A 22,933-nucleotide genomic window follows, 5' to 3' on the forward strand; every position below is an offset into this window, starting at 1 on the left:
GTTCAAAATGTTCAAATGTATGTGAAATCTTATGGGACTTAACTGCTAAGGTCATCAGTCCCTAAGCTTACACAATACTTAACCAAAATTATCCTAAGGACAAACACACACACCCATGCCCGAGGGAGGACTCCGCCGGGACCAGCCGTATTGCTAATGAATACCACACATTGCATGTTGTGCCACCATACAGCGAGACCTTCAGAGGAGGTGGTACCGATTGCTGTACACACCGGTACGTCTAATAACCAGTAGCACGTCCTCCTGCATTGATGCATACCTGTATTCGTCGTATCGTACCATCCACAAGTTCATCAAGGCACTGTTGGTCCAGATTGTTCCACTCATCAACGGCGATTCGGTGTAGCTGTCTCAGAGTTGTTGGTGGGTCACGTCGTCCATAAACAGCCCTTTCCAATCAACAGCAGGCATGCTCGATAGAGTTCGTGTATGGAGAACATGCTGGCCACTCTAGTCGAGCGATGTAGTTATCCTGAAGGAATTCATTCACAAGATGTGCACGATGGAGGAGCGAATTGTCGTCCTTGAAGACGAATGTCTCGCCATTATGGTGCCGAAATGGTTGCACTATCGGTCGGAGGATTACATTCACGTATCTTACAATCGTTACGGTGCCTTCCATGAGCACCAGCGTCGTACGTCGATCCCACATAATGCCACCCCAAAACAGCAGGGAACCTCCCCTTGCTGCACTCGATGGACAGTGTGTCTAAGGCGTTCAACCTGACCGGGTTGCCTTCAAACACGTCTCCGACGATTGTCTGGTTGAAGGCATATGCGACACTCGTCGGTGAAGAGAACATGATGTCAATCATGACCGGTCCACTCGGCATGTTGTTGGAACCATCTGTACCGCGCTGCATGGTGTCGTGGTTGCAAACATGGACCTCGCCATGGACGTCGGGAGTAAAGTTGCGGATCATGCAGCCTATTGCGCACAGTTTGAGTCGTAACACGACGTCCTGTGGTGTACCTTAGAGGTATCCTTTGTCGTTTCATTCACGCACATGTTAATGTTGCACTCCCACATAATCACGCCACAGGATGGCAGCAAACAAGAGGTTTGGAAAGCGTAAATGCGCTTTGCTGCTCCGCATCAGGTTCAAATTTCGTAGAACGGTTTGGAACGGTTCCCACCTGCAAAGAGACAGCAAAAACTGAGGTGGTGCTGCACTCTAAACAGGTGCTATTGTGTTCAGTGGGGATGCAACCCCAAGGTGTAAAACGTTTGAAAGTTTCAGCAGTGTCGAAGGTTGTCAAGAACATCTTCTGTTGCTCATCGCAAAGTGAACTGCCTTTTTCGACCGTCAAATGTGTGGGAATCAACACCCCAGGGAAAGGAGTGTTTTCATTTACGTCATTTATGCCACCTTCTCAGGACTTTTCGGATTGACTTTTAAGAGCGATGTGTCGCAAATGTTTTTCTCGGCCACCCGTAAGAAAACTGCGGGATTTCAATGCTGGGTGTCAGAAATCTGACCTCCATCGCAGAGAGGTCAGAAGAAGGAGTGAAATGGGGGTAAGACGGTCTGTGACGACCTTCCTATCGTGTGACACGTCCACGGTGGAGTTGGACAGAATTGTGGTGCATTTGGTGCCAATGTGACACCATTAACTCACCTCACAGTTCACATGAACTTTGGAGCTGTGGCCTTTTTTTCGCGTGTGTCATCGTCTTTTTGTTTGAAGAGTCGCCGAGCCCGAGGATAACGTCGCAGGGCGCCTCACTTTTGAACCATTACAGAGGAATGTTGCAGGCACGTTTGAGGGATATTTCAAACTTACGCGCCGCAGTCGGAGATAATTACGTGGTTTTGAAAACTCCGGCCGTACAGGCATCGGAATGCCCAAATGTACCGCGCGAACGCCGTGTCATCCTCATCGATAGGCGTCATTGGATGCGGGTACGGAGGGGCATGTGATCAGCACAACACTCTCCCGGCCGTCGTCAGCTTTCACGACCTGGGCCGCAACTTCTTAATCAAGTAACTGCTCTATTGGCCTCACAAGGGCTGAGGGCACCCCAGTTACCAACAGCTCTCAACCGATCCAGTTGCTCACCCATCCAAGTGCCATCCAAACCTGACAGCGCTTTCAGGTAACATCAACATGCTGCGACTGCTGGCGCATCTGATTCTCTCTCTCATTACAGCTCCTTTTATACACGATTGTCACTGACGTTTTGCTGACCAGCGCCATCTGTGGGCCATTTTGTGAACTTTGTTTTTTTTTTGGTTCTAATAAAACCCCATGTCATTCCAAGCATGTGTGTCAATGTTTACCTCTATATCTACATTAATCCGTGGTTTATTAAGTTTTCAAATTTATACTGAGTTTTTGATCACTCCTTGCATCTAAAAATGTGCTCCCCGATCCAGAAAATTAATTAAGAGCTGGACACACCTTTAAGATCCAAGTTGTAATTACTGTGCACAATGGATTGGATGAGGTGAAGACTTTACGACCATAGCTATAGACCATAAAGTGGAGAATTACAAATGAATACATTTGACAGGAATAGAGGCTGTTAGAAGAAACAATCTTTGGATTAATACATCAATTTATTCAATTCAAACACACTTGAATAGGATCTGACTATGAAAGAATATCAGTTGACTTTAAAAATGTCCCCTATGTCAACTGAACCAAATAAACTTATTGGTTTTCAGTGTTACTTGCGAGGACAAGAAAACGTGTCCTTCAGATGCAACTGACTTTCTGAAAATTAGTCACGAACATTAATCTAAACGAATACAGTAGCTGTTAGCTCATGCATCTTCTAGGCAGTGACTTGAGCAAAAGTGGACCAAGAGCTGTTCTACGAGGCTGGTGCTTCTAATGACGCCCACATAATTTATCTGCACGAGATGTACAGAACGCCGCCATCGTGCATGTGGCTCTGCGGCACAGGACGAGGGTCAAGCTTCCAAGGACACGAACACTGGACCTTGCTTGTCTGATAACATGCACCCCAAATGTGCTCGGCTCTCTCTCTCCGAATGAACACAGCTGATGCTCACGAGATGCGAACACACAGCGAACACCAAGATTTTTATCTGAACGTACGGCCTGTTATTGTGGCATGAACAATCAGAACATGATAACAGTTTGAGAAACAAGGCCAAGGGAACGGGGAATGGCTAGGTAAGGTTTATGGAAAAACATCTTTCACCCTTCAGTTTATGCACTTTTTTTAGACATGACACAAAAATATCTCAATAAGGAAACATTTTCGGTGTTTTAAGAAGTATAATGACAAAGTTTAAAGGATTTAAATAAAAAAAGACGTAGCGTAAACAAAAGGCCTAGTCAAGCGCTTGAGAAAGGTTTACAGTTGCCCAATTTCTAAAAGAAGGAGTAACCACTTAAGACGAAAAAAAATCAATGTAAGAGACTCTCCAAAAACGGTGCCTTCAACTGAGCTTAGCAAATATGTATCAAACGCTTTACGATATTAAACTCCTAGTGAGTGCAGAATGTTTATCAAAATCTTACATTTTTCTCTCAGTTAAGCAAACAACAGGACTTTTTTTATAAAAAAGGTGTTAACCATTTAAGAAAACAATCATTTCAGAGACCCCCGCAAAATGTGCTTTCGAACCCAGCTTCCGGTTATGTATAATTGCTTTAGGTAACTCTTGAATTTGTGAGTCGTTTGCAGAGCCGTCGTCCCCCGGTTGTCGCATGTCCGGGCATCCTTCCATCCGGTCAGACTGGCGGCGTCTTCTGCAAGGCCTGGCCCTCATGCCTGCAAAACTAGAACACACTAAGGCGTGCGTTAACGGTCGGTTCCACTCCACTTGTTCAGAAGTGGTTTTGATAAACTCACACGGCAGAGGAATACAAGTCCGGTCCGAAAAAGCACAGTGCTTTTGTGAAATCACAGTCAGTATGGAAGCACCGAGCTACCAGGAGATCAAAAGGTAATGGGCAGAAATCAAGGCCCGCAACCGCCACGTTGCCGTGTCGAACCAAAACTCAAGAGAGACGTTACAGAGACCCAGAACAATTAATTAGGTGACCGACAGACGTGAAAGTTAAATCAAACAGCCGCTCAACTTAGGTCAACTCCATAGAAGACAGCAACTAGCACAATGATACGCACCCGTTACCCCGAAGATGTCAAGAAATATCTAGAACAGAAGAAAAGGGGGGAGGGGGGCTTCAGATTAATTGAATAAATATGTGTGAGTGATATGCTTCGAACGTGGGTCACGCTTTTCAGCGTTTATACACTGGAGCTACTTTCACACTTTTCGAAGATTGCAACATTAACTCGTTTCTAAATAACAGAATATAGTGTTTCTTCTAGGAGCATCTAACTAAATATGTTGCCCGGTGACTGAAATTGTGTTTCGTTGAATCATATCAGCCACCACAGATAGTATAAGACGTAATATGTCGAATGTGGCAATACTTGTCAGTGTGTACATTTGGAGCAAGACATAATATTTGCCACATGTTCATGTACCAGGAGTATACGCACCGCATTATAGTGCAGAGCCGGCCAGGGTGGCCGAGCGGTTCTAGGCGCTACAGTCTGGAACCGCGTGACCGCTACGGTCGCAGTTTCGAACCCTGCCTCGCGCATGGATGTGTGTGATGTCCTTAGGTTAGTTAGGTTTAAGTAGTTCCAAGTTCTAGGGGACTGATGACCTCAGAAGTTAAGTCCCATAGTGCTCAGAGCCATTTGAACAATTTTTTATAGTGCAGAGTTGTGGTGTTGTCGTCTTCAGTCCAGAGACTGGTCTGATGCAGCTCTCCATGCTACTCTATCCTGTGCAAGCATCTTTATCTCCAAATAACTACTGCAACCTACATCTTTCTGAATATGCTTAGTGTATTCATCTCTTGGTCTCCCTCTACGATTTTTACCCTCCACACTTCCCTTCAATACTAAATTGGTGATCCCTTGATGCCTCAGAACATGTCCTACCTACCGATCCCTTCTTCAAGTCAAGTTGTGCCCCAAATTTCCCCTTCTCCCCAATTCTGTTCATTACCTCCACATCAGTTACATGATCTACCCATCGAAAAATAAAATGGCTCTGAGCACTATGGGACTTAACATCTAAGGTCATCAGTCCCCTAGAACTTAGAACTCCTTCATCCTAACTAACCTAAGGACATCACACACATCCATGCCCGAGGCAGGAGTCGAACCTGCGACCGTAGCGGTCGCGCGGTTCGAGACTGAAGCGCCTAGAACCGCTCGGCCACACCGGCCGGCTACCCATCGAATCTTCAGCAATCTTCTGTAGCACCATATTTCGAAAGCTTCTGTCCGCCCCCGTTAGCCGAGTGGTCAGAGCGGCAGAATGCCACGCCAAGTGGCCCGGGTTCGATTCCCGGCTGGGGCAGGAGATTTTCTCCGCTCAGGGACTGTGTGTTGTGTTGTCCTCAACATCATTTCATCCCCATCTGCTACACACAAGTAGCCCAATGTAGCGTCCAATGCAATACGTACTTGCCTTCGGCGGCCGAAGCTCCTCGAATGCAGGACTCCCGGCCCATAATGCCATACACTTTCCATCTTCGAAAGCTTCTATTCTCTTCTTGATTACACTGTTTGTATTCCATGTTTAACTTCCATATATGGCTACACTCCATACAAATACTCATTTACTACTTTAAGTGTATCATTCCTAATCTAATTCCCTTAGCATCACCTGATTTAGCAGGCCGGAGTGTCCGTGCTGTTCTAGGCGCTACAGTCTGGAACCGCGAGACCACTATGGTTGCAAGTTCGAATCCTGCCTCTGGCATGGATGATGTGCTGTCCTTAGTTAGGTTTAAGTAGTTCTAAGTTCTAGGGGACTGATGACCTCAGACGTTGAGTCCCATAGTGCTCAGAGCCATTTGAACCATTTGAACCTGATTTAATTCGAGTACATTCAATTATCCTCGTTTTGCCTTTGTTGATGTTCATCTTATATCCTCCTTTCAAGACACTGTCCATTCCGTTCAGCTGCTCTTCCAGGGCCTTTGCTGTTCCTGATAGAATTACAATCACATCAGCTAACTTCAAAGTTTTTGTTTCCTCCCCTTGGATTTTAATTCCTACTCCAAATTTTTCTTTTGTTTCCTTTACTGCTTGCTCAGCAAACAGATTGAATAACGTCGGGGATAGGCTACAACCCTGTTCACTCCCTTCTCAGCCATTGCTCCCCTTTCATGCCTCTCGACGTCCGGCCCCGGTAGCTGAGTGGTCAGCGTGACAGAATGTCAATCCTAAGGTCCCGGGTTCGATTCCCGGCTGGGTCGGAGATTTTCTCCGCTCAGGGACTGGGTGTTGTGTTGTCCTAATCATCATCATTTCATTCCCATCGACGCGCAGGTCGCCGAAGTGGCGTCAACTCGGAAGACGTGCACCAAGCAAACGGTCTACCCGACGGGAGGCCCTAGCCACACGACATTTCATTTCATTTCATGCCTCTCGACTCTTACATCTGCCGTCTGGTTTCCGTACAAGTTATAAATAGCCTTTCGCTCTGTATTTTACACCTGCCACCTTCAGAATTTGAGAGTATTTCCAGTCATTATTGTCAAAAACTTTTTCTAAGTCTAGAAATGTTAGAACCGAAGGTTTGCCTTTCCTTAGCCTAATCTTCTAAGATAAGTCATAGGGTTAGTATAGCCTTGTACGTTCCAACATTTCTACGGAATCCAAACTGACCTTCCCCGAAGTCGGCTTCTACCAGTTTTTCCATTCGTCTGTAAAGAACTCGTGTTAGTACTTTGCAACCATGAATTGTTAAACTGATAGTTAGGTAATTTTCACACCTGTTAGCACCTACTTTCTTTGGGATTGGAATTACTATATTCTTCTTGAAGTCTGAAGATATTTCGGCTCTCATATATCTTGCTTACCAGATGGAAGAGTGAGAGAAGGGGTGAGAGAAATTCAGGTTTGTTGCTACATATTGTTCTCGTGGATTGTCAAAAGTAAGCCCAATAGAATATTTACACACTTCTTTGTCATCGTCTTTCAGATCTGTTGCTTTGCCTTCTTATATTACTACATACATAATTCTAATCCTGGCCGGCCGGAGTGGCCGAGCGGTTCTAGGCGCTTCAGTCTGGAACCGCGCAACCGCTACGGTCGCAGGTTCGAGTCCTGCCTCGGGCATGGATGTGTGTGATGTCCTTAGGTTAGTTAGGTTTAAGTAGTTCTAAGTTCTAGGGGACTGATGACCTCAGATGTTAAGTCCCATAGTGCTCAGAGCCCATTCTAATCCTGAAGTAATTCTATTTTCGGAGTTAACTATTTCGTTGTGTCTGTTCTCAAGCCTGGTTCTCCACAATTATCGAATGAGCCTAAATCATGATTTGAAACTCTTTCAGTTTCTTTCTTAAATAGAGCGCCTTATTTCACTTTTTTTAAAAGAAACAGTGTTTTGTCGTCATTGTATGCGTGATATATGTGTTTTTGTGTAAGATATTGCGCTTCGAGTAGTTGTAGTAGCAGATCGTACTAAGTTCTTTTCCTATTCTTTTTTGCTTTTCGCCAACATTTATAAGTCTTTTGGTCATTGTAACTCTCAGGTTTATTTTTGTAACTTTATTTTCTTTCGACGTTATTGTGTTACCTTTATCTAACGGTAAGGATGTCACACGCACCACACGTCTGAGACTTGGCTAAACTGACCTACGCCTTCCTGATTAATCTCGATTCGTCTTACGTGACGAGTTTTGTTCTTTCCTTCAGTCTAGTTAACTACGCTCTGTTCGATTTCTAGCACTTTTTTTCCATCTGTTCTAACATAAAGAATGAAGGAATATGACATTTCAGCAGCAATATCCTATGTCTGATAGAGATCTTGCTGAACCAGCACTGTGGTATCGTTAACATCTCTCTGCTATGGGTTGCCTGGTCAGTTCAGTGAGTAAGAGCACTGCCCTGGAAAGGTAAAGACCTGGGTCAAGTTCCGGTGCAGCACACCGTTTCAAACTCACAGGACATTACAAAAGAGCATACTTCCCGCTACAGAAAGAAAAATTCATTATGGAAGCAAAAAACTGTCACTTTCGCTAGCAAGCGACGCTTAGTACAAGTCACTGGACTCTGTTATCGTAGTAACAGGCCACCTCGGTAACATGGAGGCGCGTACAAATATGGAACCCGGCGGTAGGGTTTATCTGTACTCAGGCCAGGCAAACAACAGAAAACAAAGGGTCGCGCGCGGGTCTCGTAACCGGATGATAGCGGTTGGTTATCTGCAGGCGCGCCCTCCGACCTCCGCCGGGCATCGCAAGACGCCTTAGCGGGACAGCTGTCAGTGCCTCCTGAGAGCGCAGTGCCCTTGGAGTCCGCTGCTTCATCTGCTTGGCTAACCTGTCCTACGTTCCTTACAACAACAAGACTGTGTAACGCATACATGGACATGGAAGGAAATTAGACGTAGTAATTCTCTATGAAAATTTCACCATGAAGGTGTCATGCAACACACATGAGATTGACATGCATGTGCAAATGTTTAGCTTTTCAGCACAACTACGAAAAGCAGGTAGGTACCTACTCGAACAGCAACTACACATCATATCCGAACGGTTTGACTGAAAGCGAATCTACTGCTTGTTTGCATGGAGTAAGTCTCAGTCAATTTAAGAAAAGTTTAATAGTTAAGTAAAACATCCTTGCACTGAATCACTAGGATGTTACCTCCGGGGCTAGTATTAGACTCAAGGTAAATCTTTCATTGTTTGTTGTTGCGCTCTTCAGTCCAGAGACTGGTTTGATGCAGCTCTCCATGCTACTCTATCCTGTGCAAGCTTCTTCATCTCCCAGTACCTACTGCAACCTACATCCTTCTGAATCTGTTTAGTGTATTCATCTCTTGGTCTCCCTCTACGATTTTTACCCTCCACTCTGCCCTCCAATACTAAATTCGTGATCCTTTGATGCCTCAAAACATGTCCTACCAACCTATCCCTTCTTCTTGTCAAGTTGTGCCACAAACTTCTCTTCTCCCCAATTCTATTCAATACCCCCTCATTAGTTATGTGATCTACCCATCTAATCTTCGGCATTCTTCTGTAGCACCACATTTCGAAAGCTTCTATTCTCTTCTTGTCTAAACTATTTATCGTCCACGTTTCACTTCCATACATGGCTACACTCCATACAAATACTTTCAGAAACGACTTCCTGACACTTAAATCTATACTTGATGTCAACAAATTTCTCTTCTTCAGAAACGCTTTCCTTGCCATTGCCAGTCTACATTTTATATCCTCTCTACTTCGACCATCATCAGTTATTTTGCTCCCCAAATAGCAGAACTCATTTACTACTTTAAGCGTCTCATTTCCTAATCTAATTCCCGCAGCATCACCCGATTTAATTCGACTACATTCCATTATCTTCGTTTGCTTTTGTTGATGTTCATCTTATATCCTCCTTTCAAGACACTGTCCATTCCGTTCAGCTGCTCTTTCAAGTCCTTTGCTGTCTCTGACAGAATTACAACGTCATCGGCGAACCTTAAAGTCTTTATTTCTTCTCCATAGATTTTAATACCTACTCCGAATTTTTCTTTTGTTTCCTTTATTGCTTGCTCAATATACAGATTGAATAACATCGGGGATAGGCTACAACCCTATCTCAGTCCCTTCCCAATCACTGCTTCCCTTTCATGCCCCTTGACTCTTATAACTGCCATCTGGTTTCTGTACAAATTGTAAAGCGCCTTTCGCTCCCTGTATTTTACCCCTGCCACCTTCAGAATTTGAAAGAAAGTATTTCGTATGAATATGAAATGAAATATCAAAAAGAACCATTTAATCAGGTGACTATGAGGGAGCCAGACTAAAAGTATGATGGGTTGCACAAGTAACGTTGCGAACACTATTTAACAGCCAGTTAACATTTATTTCAAGAACCAATTTGTATAAGAACATCAGCTATGCACAATAAAGATCACTATAGGAATGCCTGAAACTATATGGATGACGCAGTAACAATTTCAATGCATATTTCTTAAAACGTCGGAAAAGTCTCGCTTTGGTATAGGGGAGGATTCGTTCGTCTCATGTACATGCACACGCACATTCACCCCCCCCCCCCCCCCCAACACACTCACAGAAAGAAAAGAACATAGAAATAAATTTGCCCACAAGATAGAAACATGATGAAGCAGGGAAACGTTAGCCTTACCGATCAACTATGTGCTCGTTAGCTTATCTTGTGTGGAAGTTCTCCATTTCAGAGGTACGAAACGTACACAAATATACACTGAGGTGACAAAGTCATGGGATACTTCCTCACATCGTGTGGGACCTGCTATTTCCCGGCTTAGTGCAGCAAGTCGACGTGGCGTGGACTCAACAAATCGTAGCAAGTCCGCTGCAGACATACTGAGTCATGCTGCCTCTACTTTTTTTCTTTTTTGATTCATCATTCTTCTCAGTGGTTTGATGCGACCCTATCAAAGTAGCACTTGCAAACTACGTGCTCAATTAGTTGCTGGACATATTCCGATCACTGTCCTCCGTTGCAGTTTTTACTTTTCACAGCTCTCTCTGCTACCATGGAAGTTATTCCCTGATGTCTTACTAGATGTCCTATCATCCTGTCCCTTCTTCTTGTCAGTGTTTTGCAACTATTACTTTCCTCTAGGATTCTGCGCAGAATCTCCTCATTCCTTATCTTATCAGTCCATCTAGATCTTCAACATTCGTCTGTAGCACCACACCTCAAATGCTTCGATTCTCTTCTGTTCTGGTTTTCCCACCATGTTTCACTACCATACAATTCTGTGCTCCAAAAGTATATTCTCAGAAATTTGTTGCTCAAATTAAGGGCTATATTTGTTACTAGTAGAACTCAATTGGCCAGAAACGCCCTGTTTGCCGCTGCTGGCCTGCTTTTGATGTCCTCCTTGATCTGTTGGTCATTCGTTACTTTGCTGCCTTGGTAACAAAACTCCTTAACTTCGTCTACTTCGTAACCATCAATCCTGATAAGTGTCTCGCTGTTCTCATCTACTACATCTGATTACTTTCGCCTTTCTTCTATTTACTGCAAACCCATATTCTGTATTCAGTAGACTATTCATTCCATTTAGCCGATCCTGTAATACTTCTTCACTTTCACTCAATACTGCAATGTAATCAGCGAATCTTATCACTGATATCCTTTCACCTTGAATTTTAATTCCACTCCCGAGCCGGCCGTGGTGGCCGTGCGGTTCTAGGCGCTTCAGTCCGGAACCGCGGGACTCCTACGGTCGCAGGTTCGAATCCTGCCTCGGGCATGGATGTGTGTGATGTCCTTAGGTTAGTTAGGTTTAAGTAGTTCTAAGCTCTAGGTGACTGATGACCTAAGATGTTAAGTCCCATAGTGCTCAGAGCCATTTGAACCATCCACTCTCGAACCTTTTATTTCCATCGTCGCTTCTTCGGTGCATAGAGTGAATAGAAGGGCGAAAGAATACATCTCTGTCGTACATCCGTTTTAATTATTATTGCCTCTGGGCCCTTGTACCCGTCACTCCCTGGGCTTACCCATATTTTCCTCATAATTTCGAACAACTTCACCATTTGAAATTGTCGAAAGCTTTTTCTTCATCGACAAATCGTACGAACGTATGTTGAATTTTCTTTAGTCCTGGTTTCATTACCAACCGCAACGCCAGAACTGACTCTCTGGTGCCTTTACCTTTCCTAAAACCAAACTGATCGTCATCTAACACATCCTCAAGTTTCTTTTCCATCCATCTGCATATGATTCTTGCCAGCAACTTGGATGCATGGAGTGTTAAACTGACTGCGCTGTAGTTCTCGCACTTGTCTCCTCCTGCAGTATTCAGAATTGTGTGGATTGTACTTTTCCCGAAAGTCAGATGGTATATCGCCAAAGTCATACATTCTACACACCAACGGGAGTAGTAGTTTTGTTGCCACTCCCCCCAACGATTTTAGAATTTCTGATGGAATCTTATCCATCCCCTCTGCCTTTTTTTATCTTTTCCAATGCTCTTTTAAATCATCATTCTTATACTAGATCCCCTCTCTCTTCCATATAGACTCTTCTTTCTTCTTCTATCATATCAGACAAGTCTTTCCCTGTTTCTATAGCCGTTCATAATTGCGAAAGTGTTGCCGATGGAGGATTTTGTGCACGACCTGACCTCTCGATTATGTCCCATAAATGTTCTGTGGGATTCATGGTAGCCAAATCATTTACTCTAATTGTCCAGAATGTTCTTCAAATCAATCGTGAACAATTATTGCACGAAGACATGGCCTATTGTCATCCATAAAAATTCCATCGTTGTTTGGGAACACCGAGGTCTATGAATGGCTGCAAATGGTCTCCAAGTAGCTGAATGTATCCATTGTCAGTCAATGAACGGTTCAGTTGGAGCAGAGGACCCAGTTCATTTCATGTAAACACAACCCACACCATTCTGGAGCCACCACCAGGCTGCACAGAGTTCATTCTTTGATGTTTCTGTCGAGCTTTATTTTTATAATTTGTGTTTATTCTTGTGCTGATTTAAACATAATTAGATGTCATTTTGTCATTGATTATTTTTCTTTTAGTTTGATTTTACAGAGTTTTTGAACTTGTGTCCATGGCTTCGTAGGGTTTGTGCGACATTCGAACCATACCATCAGCTCTTACCAAATGAAATCCAGTCTCATGCTCCATGCGTCTAAGCCCAACTACCATTCAGCGTTCGGAGTCGGTTACTCCCGTCGTGCGGCCATAATCACGTTGAACACCTTTTCACATGATATGTGCGCATCGTTATCCCATACTTTTGTCACTTCAACGTATAGTTCCCGGCGGGGCCACGGATTTTCTCTGCCTCGTGATGACTGGGTGTTGTGTGATGTCCTTAGGTTAGTTAGGTTTAAGTAGTTCTAAGTTCTAGGGGACTGATGACCATAGATGTTAAGCCCCATAGTGCTCAGAGCCATTTGGACCATTTTTTTTCAACTTATAGAATGAAACCGAATCTGAATTCGAGCCGCAATTCAATTTAAACAGCACGCCTGGATGAATGGTAACGTTGAAATGAAGGCTCTCCACGTGGTGGAAAGGTACGTGCTCTAGTTTAGCTAGCCGACACAGAGAACCACTGAATTAAAAACTCAGACATGGAGAAAATGTTCTAACAGGACATATGTATAACACACAACCCATTAACATTTTGAGATTCACACTAACACAAGCAAGACATGACTTGAACAAAGGGCTCCCTCGTTGCTAAATAGAGGACTAAAAATCTCTTTAATTAATTGAAATACTCAAAGTGATAAGCATCGTCGCACCCCTTACCTGAAATAGATACTCCAGCCTGATTTGCCGCGCGGGATTAGCCGAGCGGTCTAGGGCGCTGCAGTCGTGGACTGTGCGGCTGGTCCCGGCGGAGGTTCGAGTCCTCCCTCGGGCATGGGTGTGTGTGTTTGTCCTTAGGATAATTTAGGTTAAGTCCCATAAGATTTCACACACATTTCATTTTCATTTCCAGCCTGATTTACCGTAATTATACTTTTAAAAATGTATTAATTTCTCAGCTTCAACAAAATCCTTACTCAAACTACCTAAACTTACATTATGAGGGCTTACCAAAGTAGACAACCTCACTTCCCACGAGCTAGGGTACAGTGCTCTTCCAGGCTACCGAACAGAGGTCCCTGGTCGTAGAGGAAATGGGAAGTGGATAGAGAAAATAAGTTCCGGGTACCTGTACCAACTTATACAATAGCTGCTGACGAGTTTCCCCTAATGTCTCTCTGAACCATTAGAAGCTACTTTGCCTCTACACGAAAGCTGACTAAACTGCAACTACCACTCAAAGAACCCTTGCCCAAGAACCGAAGTGCATGGAAGCACCACACACAGACATAGACACATTATCTCTAGTAGACGAGACAAGGAATAGAAACTAGAAACGCAGAAATATAAGATGGCAACGTAATAAATCAATGGGAAAAATTGAACCCAGGACTATGTATATACTTAATATACTTATACGTGGTCAGTAGGCAATTCAGTTTAGGAGGAATGGACATCTCTAAAAATGCAGTCACCGTAAGTACAAGGAGGGTAACTGCGAAGAAACCATGGATGAAAGAAGAAATACTTCAGTTCATCAACGAAAGAATGAGGTTCAAAAATGTTCAGGGAAAGGCTAAAATACAGAAGTGCAGGTCACCTAAGAATGAAATAAGTAGGAAGTGCAGGAAGCTGAGGCGAAATGGTTACATGAAAAATGTGAAGTAATCGAAAAAGAAATGATTGTCGGAAGGACGGACTCAGCATACAGTAAAGTCAAAACAGTCTTCAGTGAAATTAAAAGCAAGAGCACAACACTAAGAGTGCAATAAGTATTCAACTGTTAAAAGCAGAGGAGAAAGCGGATTGCCGGAGAGAGTAAATTGAAGGCCCCTGTGAAGGGAGACATATCTGATGACGTGATAAAAGAAGAAACTGGAGTCGATATAGAAGAGACAGGGGATCCAGTATTATAATCAGAATTTAAAAGAGTTTTAGAAGACTTGAGATCAAAGGGATAAATAGGATCCCATCAGAATTTTTAAAATCATTGAGGGGAAGTGGAAACAAAACGACTAATCACTTTAGTGTGCAGAATGTGTCTTTGGCGATATACCATTTGACTTTTGGGAAAAATATCTTTCACACAATTCCGAAGACTGTAAGAGCAGACAAGTGTGAGAATCATCGCTCAATTAGCTTAATAGATCATGCATCCACGTTGCTGACAAGGATAATATACAGAATAATCGATAAGAGAATTGAGGATATATTAGATGATGATCAATTTGACTTTGGAAAAGGTAAAGGCACCAAAGAGGCAGTTTTGAAGTTTTCGTTGATAAAAGAAACAAGGCACGTTCATAGGATTTGTCGACCTGGAAAAAGCGTTCAATAATGTCAAATGGTGTTAGATGTTCGAAATTCTGAGAAAAATAGGGGTAGGCTGTAGGGGAGACGTGTAGTTTGCTGTACGTACAAGAGCCGAGAGGGAACAATAAGACTGTACAAGACCAAGAACGAAGTGCTCGGATTAAAAAGGCTGTAAAACATGGACGAAGTCTTTCGCCCTTAGTGATCAATCTACACATCGAAGATACAGTTACGGAAATAAAAGAAAGGTTCAAGATTGAGTTTAAAATTCGGATTGAAAGGATATCAAGAATAAGATGCGCTGATGACATTGCTACTATGAATGAAAGTAAAGAAGAATTATAGGATTTGTTGAATGAAATGAACTGTCTAATGAGTACAGAACATGGATTGAGAGTAAATCGAAGAAATACGCAAGTAATGAAAAGTAGCAGAAACGAAAATAGCGAGAAACTTAACATCAGAATTGGGGATTACGAAATAGACGGAATTCTGCTATGTAAGCAACAAAACATCTAATTATATGAATACTTAGTGTCTTTTCTTTTGAACGGAATCCGCACCTACGTCTTACGTAAATTGAAGCTCGAGCAGGGAGAAAGGAAAGTAAAGGGAAGGAACTATTGATATCAGCTGCATCGGTACTTTAAGTGAAATCAGCGGCGACGACTAACAATGTGATTCTAACCAGGGATAACCTGCTTATTAGCCATTTGCGTTAACTACCGCGCCATCCTGACACAATGTTTAACGCAAATGCGTGGACTGTCTCGCAATGCCTGTCGGTCGACCCACATTCCAACCTAATTCCACCTATTCGCAGCCTCCCCCTATCTGCAACTACATCTACAATTACGTGATTACTCTGCTATTCACAATAAAGTGCCTGGCAGAAGGTTCAATGAACCATCTTCAAGCTGTCTCTCTACCGTTCCACTTCCGCACGGCACGCGGGTAAAACGAACACTTAAATTATTCCGTGCGAGCCCTGATTTCTCTTATTTTCTCGTGATGATCATTTCTCCCTATGTAGGTGGGTGCCAACAGAATGTTTTCGCAATCGCAGGAGAAAACTGGTGATTGAAATTTCATGAGAAGATCCCGTCGCAACGAAAAACGCCTTTGTTTTAATGATTGCCACTCCAATTCATGTATCATGTCTGTACACTATCTCCACTATTTCGCAATAATACAAAACGAGCTGCCCTTCTTTGTACTTTTTCGATGTCATCCGTCAGTCCCACCTAATGCGGATCCCACACCACGTGTCCTCCACGCTCGCTAATTTGAGATTCCCGCAGGAGGCCGAACGTAATTGTGCATCCGCAATGAAGGTGGTGAATTCACTGCCCATTGAGGCGTATCAGTTATATTAATGCGTGATGTCTATTCTTTCGTCCGGCGGCCTTGCCGCAGTGGTAACACCGGTTCCCGTCAGGTCACCAAAGTTAAGCACTGTCGGGTTGAGCTAGCACTTGGATGGGCGACCATCCGGTCTGCCGAGCGTTGTTGGCAAGCGGGGTGCACTCAGCCCTTGTGAGGCAAACTGAGGAGCTACTTGATTGAGAAGTAGCGGCTCCGGTCTCTGAAACTTACATACGGCCGGGAGAGCGGTGTGCTGACCACATGTCCCTCCATATCCGCATCCAGTGACGCCTGTGGGCTGAGGATGACACGGTGGCTGGTCAGTACCATGGCCTGTTCGGACGGAGTTTAGTTTAGTTGAGTTTCAGACTATTTTTTCGGACATCCGAAACATGAACGAACGTAACGTAATATTAACTATCAGATTGGTGTCTAAGTACGCAGCACCATTGTTTTTCAAGTTAGTATTCCGGTCGCTATGGTTTTATTTATTGAATTTCATTTTTTATTTGTGGTTCACTGTTGCTCTTTAAGTTTCTATATTATCATTTTATCACGTCGATGCAGTGCGTGGAGCTGCGGAAGGTAGAAATGGAGTGCTTGGCGGAAAAATCGTAACATTTCCGACATATTCTTCTGTTTGAGTTCAATAGAGGGCTGACAGCAGCGGAGACAGCCAGAGATCTTTTCGGCGTCTCTAGAGATAATGCCGTTGGACAGGATCTGCTAAATGACTATCATTTTGGCCTTAGGAAAGGTAAAGGCACCAGAAAGACGGTTCTGACGTTGCGGTTGATAATGGAAGCAAGACTGAAGAAAAATCAAGACACGCTCATGAGATTTGTCGACCTGGAAAAAGTGTTCGACAATTTAAAACGGTGCAAAATGTTCGAAATTCTGATAAAAGTAGGAGTATTCTGCAAGGAAAGAAGTAATATACAATATGTACAAGAACCAAGAAGGAACAATAAAATTGGCTGAGCAAAACAATGTGCTCTTATTGAAAAGTGCGTAAGACAGGAATACAGCCTTTCGGCCCTACAGTGTAATCTATACGTTGAAGAGGCAATGACGGAAATAAAAGAAAGGTTCAATAATGGACTTACAATCCAGGATGAGCCGGCCGAAGTGGCCGTGCGGTTAAAGGCGCTGCAGTCTGGAACCGCGAGACCGCTCCGGTCGCAGATTCGAATCCTGCCTCGGGCATGGATGTTTGTGATGTCGTTAGGTTTAACTAGTTCTAAGTTCTAGGGGACTAAAGACCTCAGCAGTTGAGTCCCATAGTGCTCAGAGCCATTTGAACCAATCCAGGATGAAAGGATAGCAATGATAAAATTTGCTGATCGCATTGCTGTTCTCAATGAATCTGAACAAGAATTACAGGGTTTGAACAGAGTGAACAGTCTACAGTAAAGGATATGGATTAAGACTAAACCAGAAAAGAGCAAAGTGACGAGTGCAACAGTAGCGAGAAATTTGTTATCAAAATCGGTGATCGCGAAGTAGACGAAGTTAAGAAATTCTGCTATTTTGGAAGCGCAGTAAGACATGACGGACAAAGCAAGGAGGACATAAAAAGCAGACTAGCACAGACAAAGGGGGCACTCCTGGCCAAAAGAGATCTACTAGTATCAAACTTAGGTCTTAACGTGAGCTACCCGTACGTTTGGAGCACTGCATTGCATGGTAGTGAATCACGGACAGTGGGGAAATCGGATCGCAAGAGAATCGAAACATTTGAGACATGGTGCTACAGAAGAACGTTGAAAATTATCTGGAATGATCAGATAAGGGATGAGGAACATATGCAAAACACTGACAGAAAGAAGGGACCTAGGACGTATGTTATCGGCGAATAACTTCCGTGGACTTAGAGGAAGCCGCAGAGGGCAAAAACTGTAGGGGAGACTAACATATCCAGCAAGTATAAGTAACTGAGGACGTAGGGTGCTAATGCTACTCTAAGATGAAGAGGTTACCGCAGGAGAGAAACTCGTGGGGGCCACATCGAACCAGTTAGGGGCTATTGCGGGTTGTTGTTGTTGTTGTGGTCTTCAGTCCTGAGACTGGTTTGATGCAGCTCTCCATGCTACTCTATCCTGTGCAAGCTTTTTCATCTCCCAGTACCTACTGCAACCTACATCCTTCTGAATCTGCTTAGTGTATTCATCTCTTGGTCTCCCTCTACGATTTTTACCCTCCACGCTGCCCTCCAATACTAAATTGGTGATCCCTTGATGCCTCAGAACATGTCCTACCAACCGATCCCTTCTTCTGGTCAAGTTGTGCCACAAACTTCTCTTCTCCCCAATCCTTTTCAATACTTCCTCATTAGTTATGTGATCTACCCATCTAATCTTCAGCATTCTTCTGTAGCACCACATTTCGAAAGCTTCTATTCTCTTCTTGTCCAAACTATTTATCGTCCATGTTTCACTTCCATACATGGCTACACTCCATACGAATACTTTCAGAAATGACTTCCTGACACTTAAATCAATACTGGATGTTAACAAATTTCTCTTCTTCAGAAACGCTTTCCTTGCCATTGCCAGCCTACATTTTATATCCTCTCTACTTCGACCATCATCAGTTATTTTGCTCCCCAAATAGCAAAACTCCTTTACTACTTTAAGTGCCTCATTTCCTAATCTAATTCCCTCAGCATCACCCGACTTAATTAGACTACATTCCATTATCCTTGTTTTGCTTTTGTTGATGTTCATCTTATATCCTCCTTTCAAGACACTGTCCATTCCATTCAACTGCTCTTCCAAGTCCTTTTCTGTCTCTGACAGAATTACAATGTCATCGGCGAACCTCAAAGTTTTTATTTCTTCTCCATGAATTTTAATACCTACTCCGAATATTTCTTTTGTTTCCTTTACTGCTTGCTCAATATACAGATTGAACAACATCGGGGAGAGGCTACAACCCTGTCTTACTCCCTTCCCAACCACTGCTTCCCTTTCATGTCCCTCGACTCTTATAACTGCCATCTGGTTTCTGTACAAATTGTAAATAGCTTTTCGCTCCCTGTATTTTACCCCTGCCACCTTTAGAATTTGAAAGAGAGTATTCCAGTCAACATTGTCAAAAGCTTTCTCTAAGTCTACAAATGCTAGAAACGTAGGTTTGCCTTTCCTTAATCTTTCTTCTAAGATAAGTCGTAAGGTCAGTATTGCCTCACGTGTTCCAGTGTTTCTACGGAATCCAAACTGATCTTCCCCGAGGTTGGCTTCTACTAGTTTTTCCATTCGTCTGTAAAGAATTTGTGTTAGTATTTTGCAGCTGTGACTTATTAAGCTGATAGTTCGGTAATTTTCACATCTGTCAACACCTGCTTTCTTTGGGATTGGAATTATTATATTCTTCTTGAAGTCTGAGGGTATTTCGCCTGTTTCATACATCTTGCTCACCAGATGGTAGAGTTTTGTCAGGACTGGCTCTCCCACGGCCGTCAGTAGTCCCAATGGAATATTGTCTACTCCGGGGGCCTTGTTTCGACTCGGGTCTTTCAGTGCTCTGTCAAACTCTTCACGCAGTATCATATCTCCCATTTCATCTTCATCTACATCCTCTTCCATTTCCATAATATTGTCCTCAAGTACATCGCCCTTGTATAGACCCTCTATATACTCCTTCCACCTTTCTGCTTTCCCTTCTTTGCTTAGAACTGGGTTTCCATCTGAGCTCTTGATATTCATACAAGTCGTTCTCTTATCTCCAAAGGTCTCTCTAATTTTCCTGTAGGCGGTATCTATCTTACCCCTAGTGAGATAGGCCTCTACATCCTTACATTTGTCCTCTAGCCATCCCTGCTTAGCCATTTTGCACTTCCTGACGATCTCATTTTTGAGACGTTTGTATTCCTTTTTGCCTGTTTCACTTACTGCATTTTTATATTTTCTCCTTTCATCAATTAAATTCAACATTTCTTCTGTTACCCAAGGATTTCTACTAGCCCTCGTCTTTTTACCTACTTGATCCTCTGCTGCCTTCACTACTTCATCCCTCAAAGCTACCCATTCTTCTTCTACTGTATTTATTTGCCCCATTCCTGTCAATTGCTCCCTTATGCTCTCCCTGAATCTCTGTACAACCTCTGGTTCTTTTAGTTTATCCAGGTCCCATCTCCTTAAATTCCCACCATTTTGCAGTTTCTTCAGTTTTAATCTACAGGTCATAACCAATAGATTGTGGTCAGAGTCCACATCTGCCCCTGGAAATGTCTTACAATTTCAAACCTGGTTCCTAAATCTCTGTCTTACCATTATATAATCTATCTGATACCTTTTAGTATCTCCAGGGTTCTTCCATGTATACAACCTTCTTTCATGATTCTTAAACCAAGTGTTAGTTATGATTATGTTGTGCTCTGTGCAAAATTCGACCAGGCGGCTTCCTCTTTCATTTCTGTCCCCCAATCCACATTCACCTACTATGTTTCCTTCTCTATTGCGGGTACCTTGCATAAAAAGCCATTGTAATTTACTCAGGGAGAATATTCAATTATCTCTAGTTTCGATACGTTTCAGTTGCTATTGTGATTGAAATCTGTGTAACCAATCAAACAGAAATAGTGAAACTGCAAGTAAAAACAGTACATGTTCAAAGTAGTCAAGTTTTAAGAATCGGCATCCACTTAGGTTCTAACGTACCGAATGAAACGAAGTATAATCTGAACGTATATCATCCAGAAAGCAGTTGTATTAAAATATATGTCGGTTGAATTCGGGGTGGGTGATGTCTCCTGTACAGTGGCAGACAGAAAATAATTTGCGGTACTACCATACTTTTCTCTGACTCTTTTCTGGACAGAGGTAATTAACAATGGAGATAAATCTGAATCGTTAGGCCGTGTGATACACCTCTTCAGACTTCTCCATTGCTCGACGTTTCGTTCCGTCTGCCGGATCTTCTTCAGCATTCCACTATTGTCCCTGAATGACTCAACACTGTCGAAAGACAGTGTCACGTTCAATTATAAAAGACTATTTCACGCGCTTTCTTCAGAGAAGTGAGGTTCAAATGGCTCTGAGCACTATGGGACTTAACATCTCAGGTCATCAGTCCCCTGGAACTTAGAACTACTTAAACCTAACTAACCTAAGGACATCACACACATCCATGCCCGAGGCAGGATTCGAACCTGCGACCGTAGCGGTCGCGCGGCTCCAGCTGTGGTGCCTAGAACCGCTCGGACACCCTGGCCGGCAGAGAAGTGAAGTTACCGAGTAAAAATCTTCCGGCTGGTACTGGTAGACAGTCGTAATTGGGAAAACACGGAAAGCAGATACTGACAGACTGGAGGAATTCAAAATATTATTGTTGTTGTGAAGTCTCGGCTGTTTGCTGGTAGCTGTTTATGTTTCCCGCTCTCCACGGCTGTTTGTTTACTCCCGTCACAGCCACGAAGGCGGAAGCTTGTGGCGTCATCTCTACTGAAACTGAACTCGTTCTTTGTTAATTCGACTGCTTCACGGATTTTCCATCCTTAAATATTACTTTCTCTGGCAAGCACTCATATCTTACTAATATTCATAATCTGGTCACATTATTCTTGGCGGTCAGTTACCATTGGTTTTAGCGTCTTTAAACGTGTGTGGGGTTCGTGCTTCCTAACGCGATCTTTTACTGTTCTACCAGTTTCGCCGAAACATATTTTGCCACAACCACGCATCGCTTCATACACTCCCACAGTGTGAAGGCAGAGAGGCACGTGTGTTGTAGTTCGGAAGAAGTCTTCTTATCTTCTGGCGACAGAAAAACGCAGTCATTAGGCCATTCTTTCGAAGAATTCTGCCTACTTGGTCTGTTGCTCTAGACCCAAATTGAAACCGTACAGAATGTACAGGAATTTTTCTCGTTCTTCTTGTTTGTGTTACTATTATTACCGCTTCGTTTGAAGGCCCTGTTTATGGAAAGGTACTCGTAGTCGTTTCCCTAAACAAACCTGACTCTGATCGCAAGTTCTTACTGTTACTGATGCGGAATGCACGTGAAGACAAAGTGTTCAGAGCAGCTTGCCTCAGGGCTGGGTGGTGACGCAGAATGACGCTTAGATGACAGTTTGTGTTGGTAGGTTTTCTACAAAATCACTGCCCTAGAATTCTGTCAGATCTTCTGTAGACCGACGCATCTAAAACCGCAAGCTGACATCGTGAAGCTGATTTTTCGGATGAATACAGTTCATCAAATCGAGGAACTTACGTGGCTTTCCTACAACAAGCGTGTCATCCACAATGCCTTTTGTTCCAAGTGCTCGTTTATATGTCGGCTGCTACAGACAGTGAAAGTGAGCCAATAGTAGCCCCATCACATTGTTAATAAAATTCCCTCTCATATTTAAAACAATTAGGCCGCAACTATAATTCTTCCAGGTCACATACGTATGGAACAGTTTTACGCCCAATGATCTCCGGTGTCTGTAACAGGGACGTTAGTAAATAAAGATATGCCCTCGAAGCTCACTCGTATGTTAGCTGCAGATGCTTTTACCGGGCACAGTATTTCGAAAAAATGTTTTGTATCTTCACAAAAGAGTACGTTTTCCCCACAATATCACTTTCTCCGATAAAAATCTACCTAAAAAATACGATGGAGAATTAATCCTGTTCACTATAGGTATCGGTCGACATCCTTCTTTAAGAACCTTTTGTAGAC

This window comes from Schistocerca piceifrons, chromosome 3, assembly GCF_021461385.2.
Source record: "Schistocerca piceifrons isolate TAMUIC-IGC-003096 chromosome 3, iqSchPice1.1, whole genome shotgun sequence".
NCBI classification, from domain to species: Eukaryota; Metazoa; Arthropoda; class Insecta; order Orthoptera; family Acrididae; genus Schistocerca; species Schistocerca piceifrons.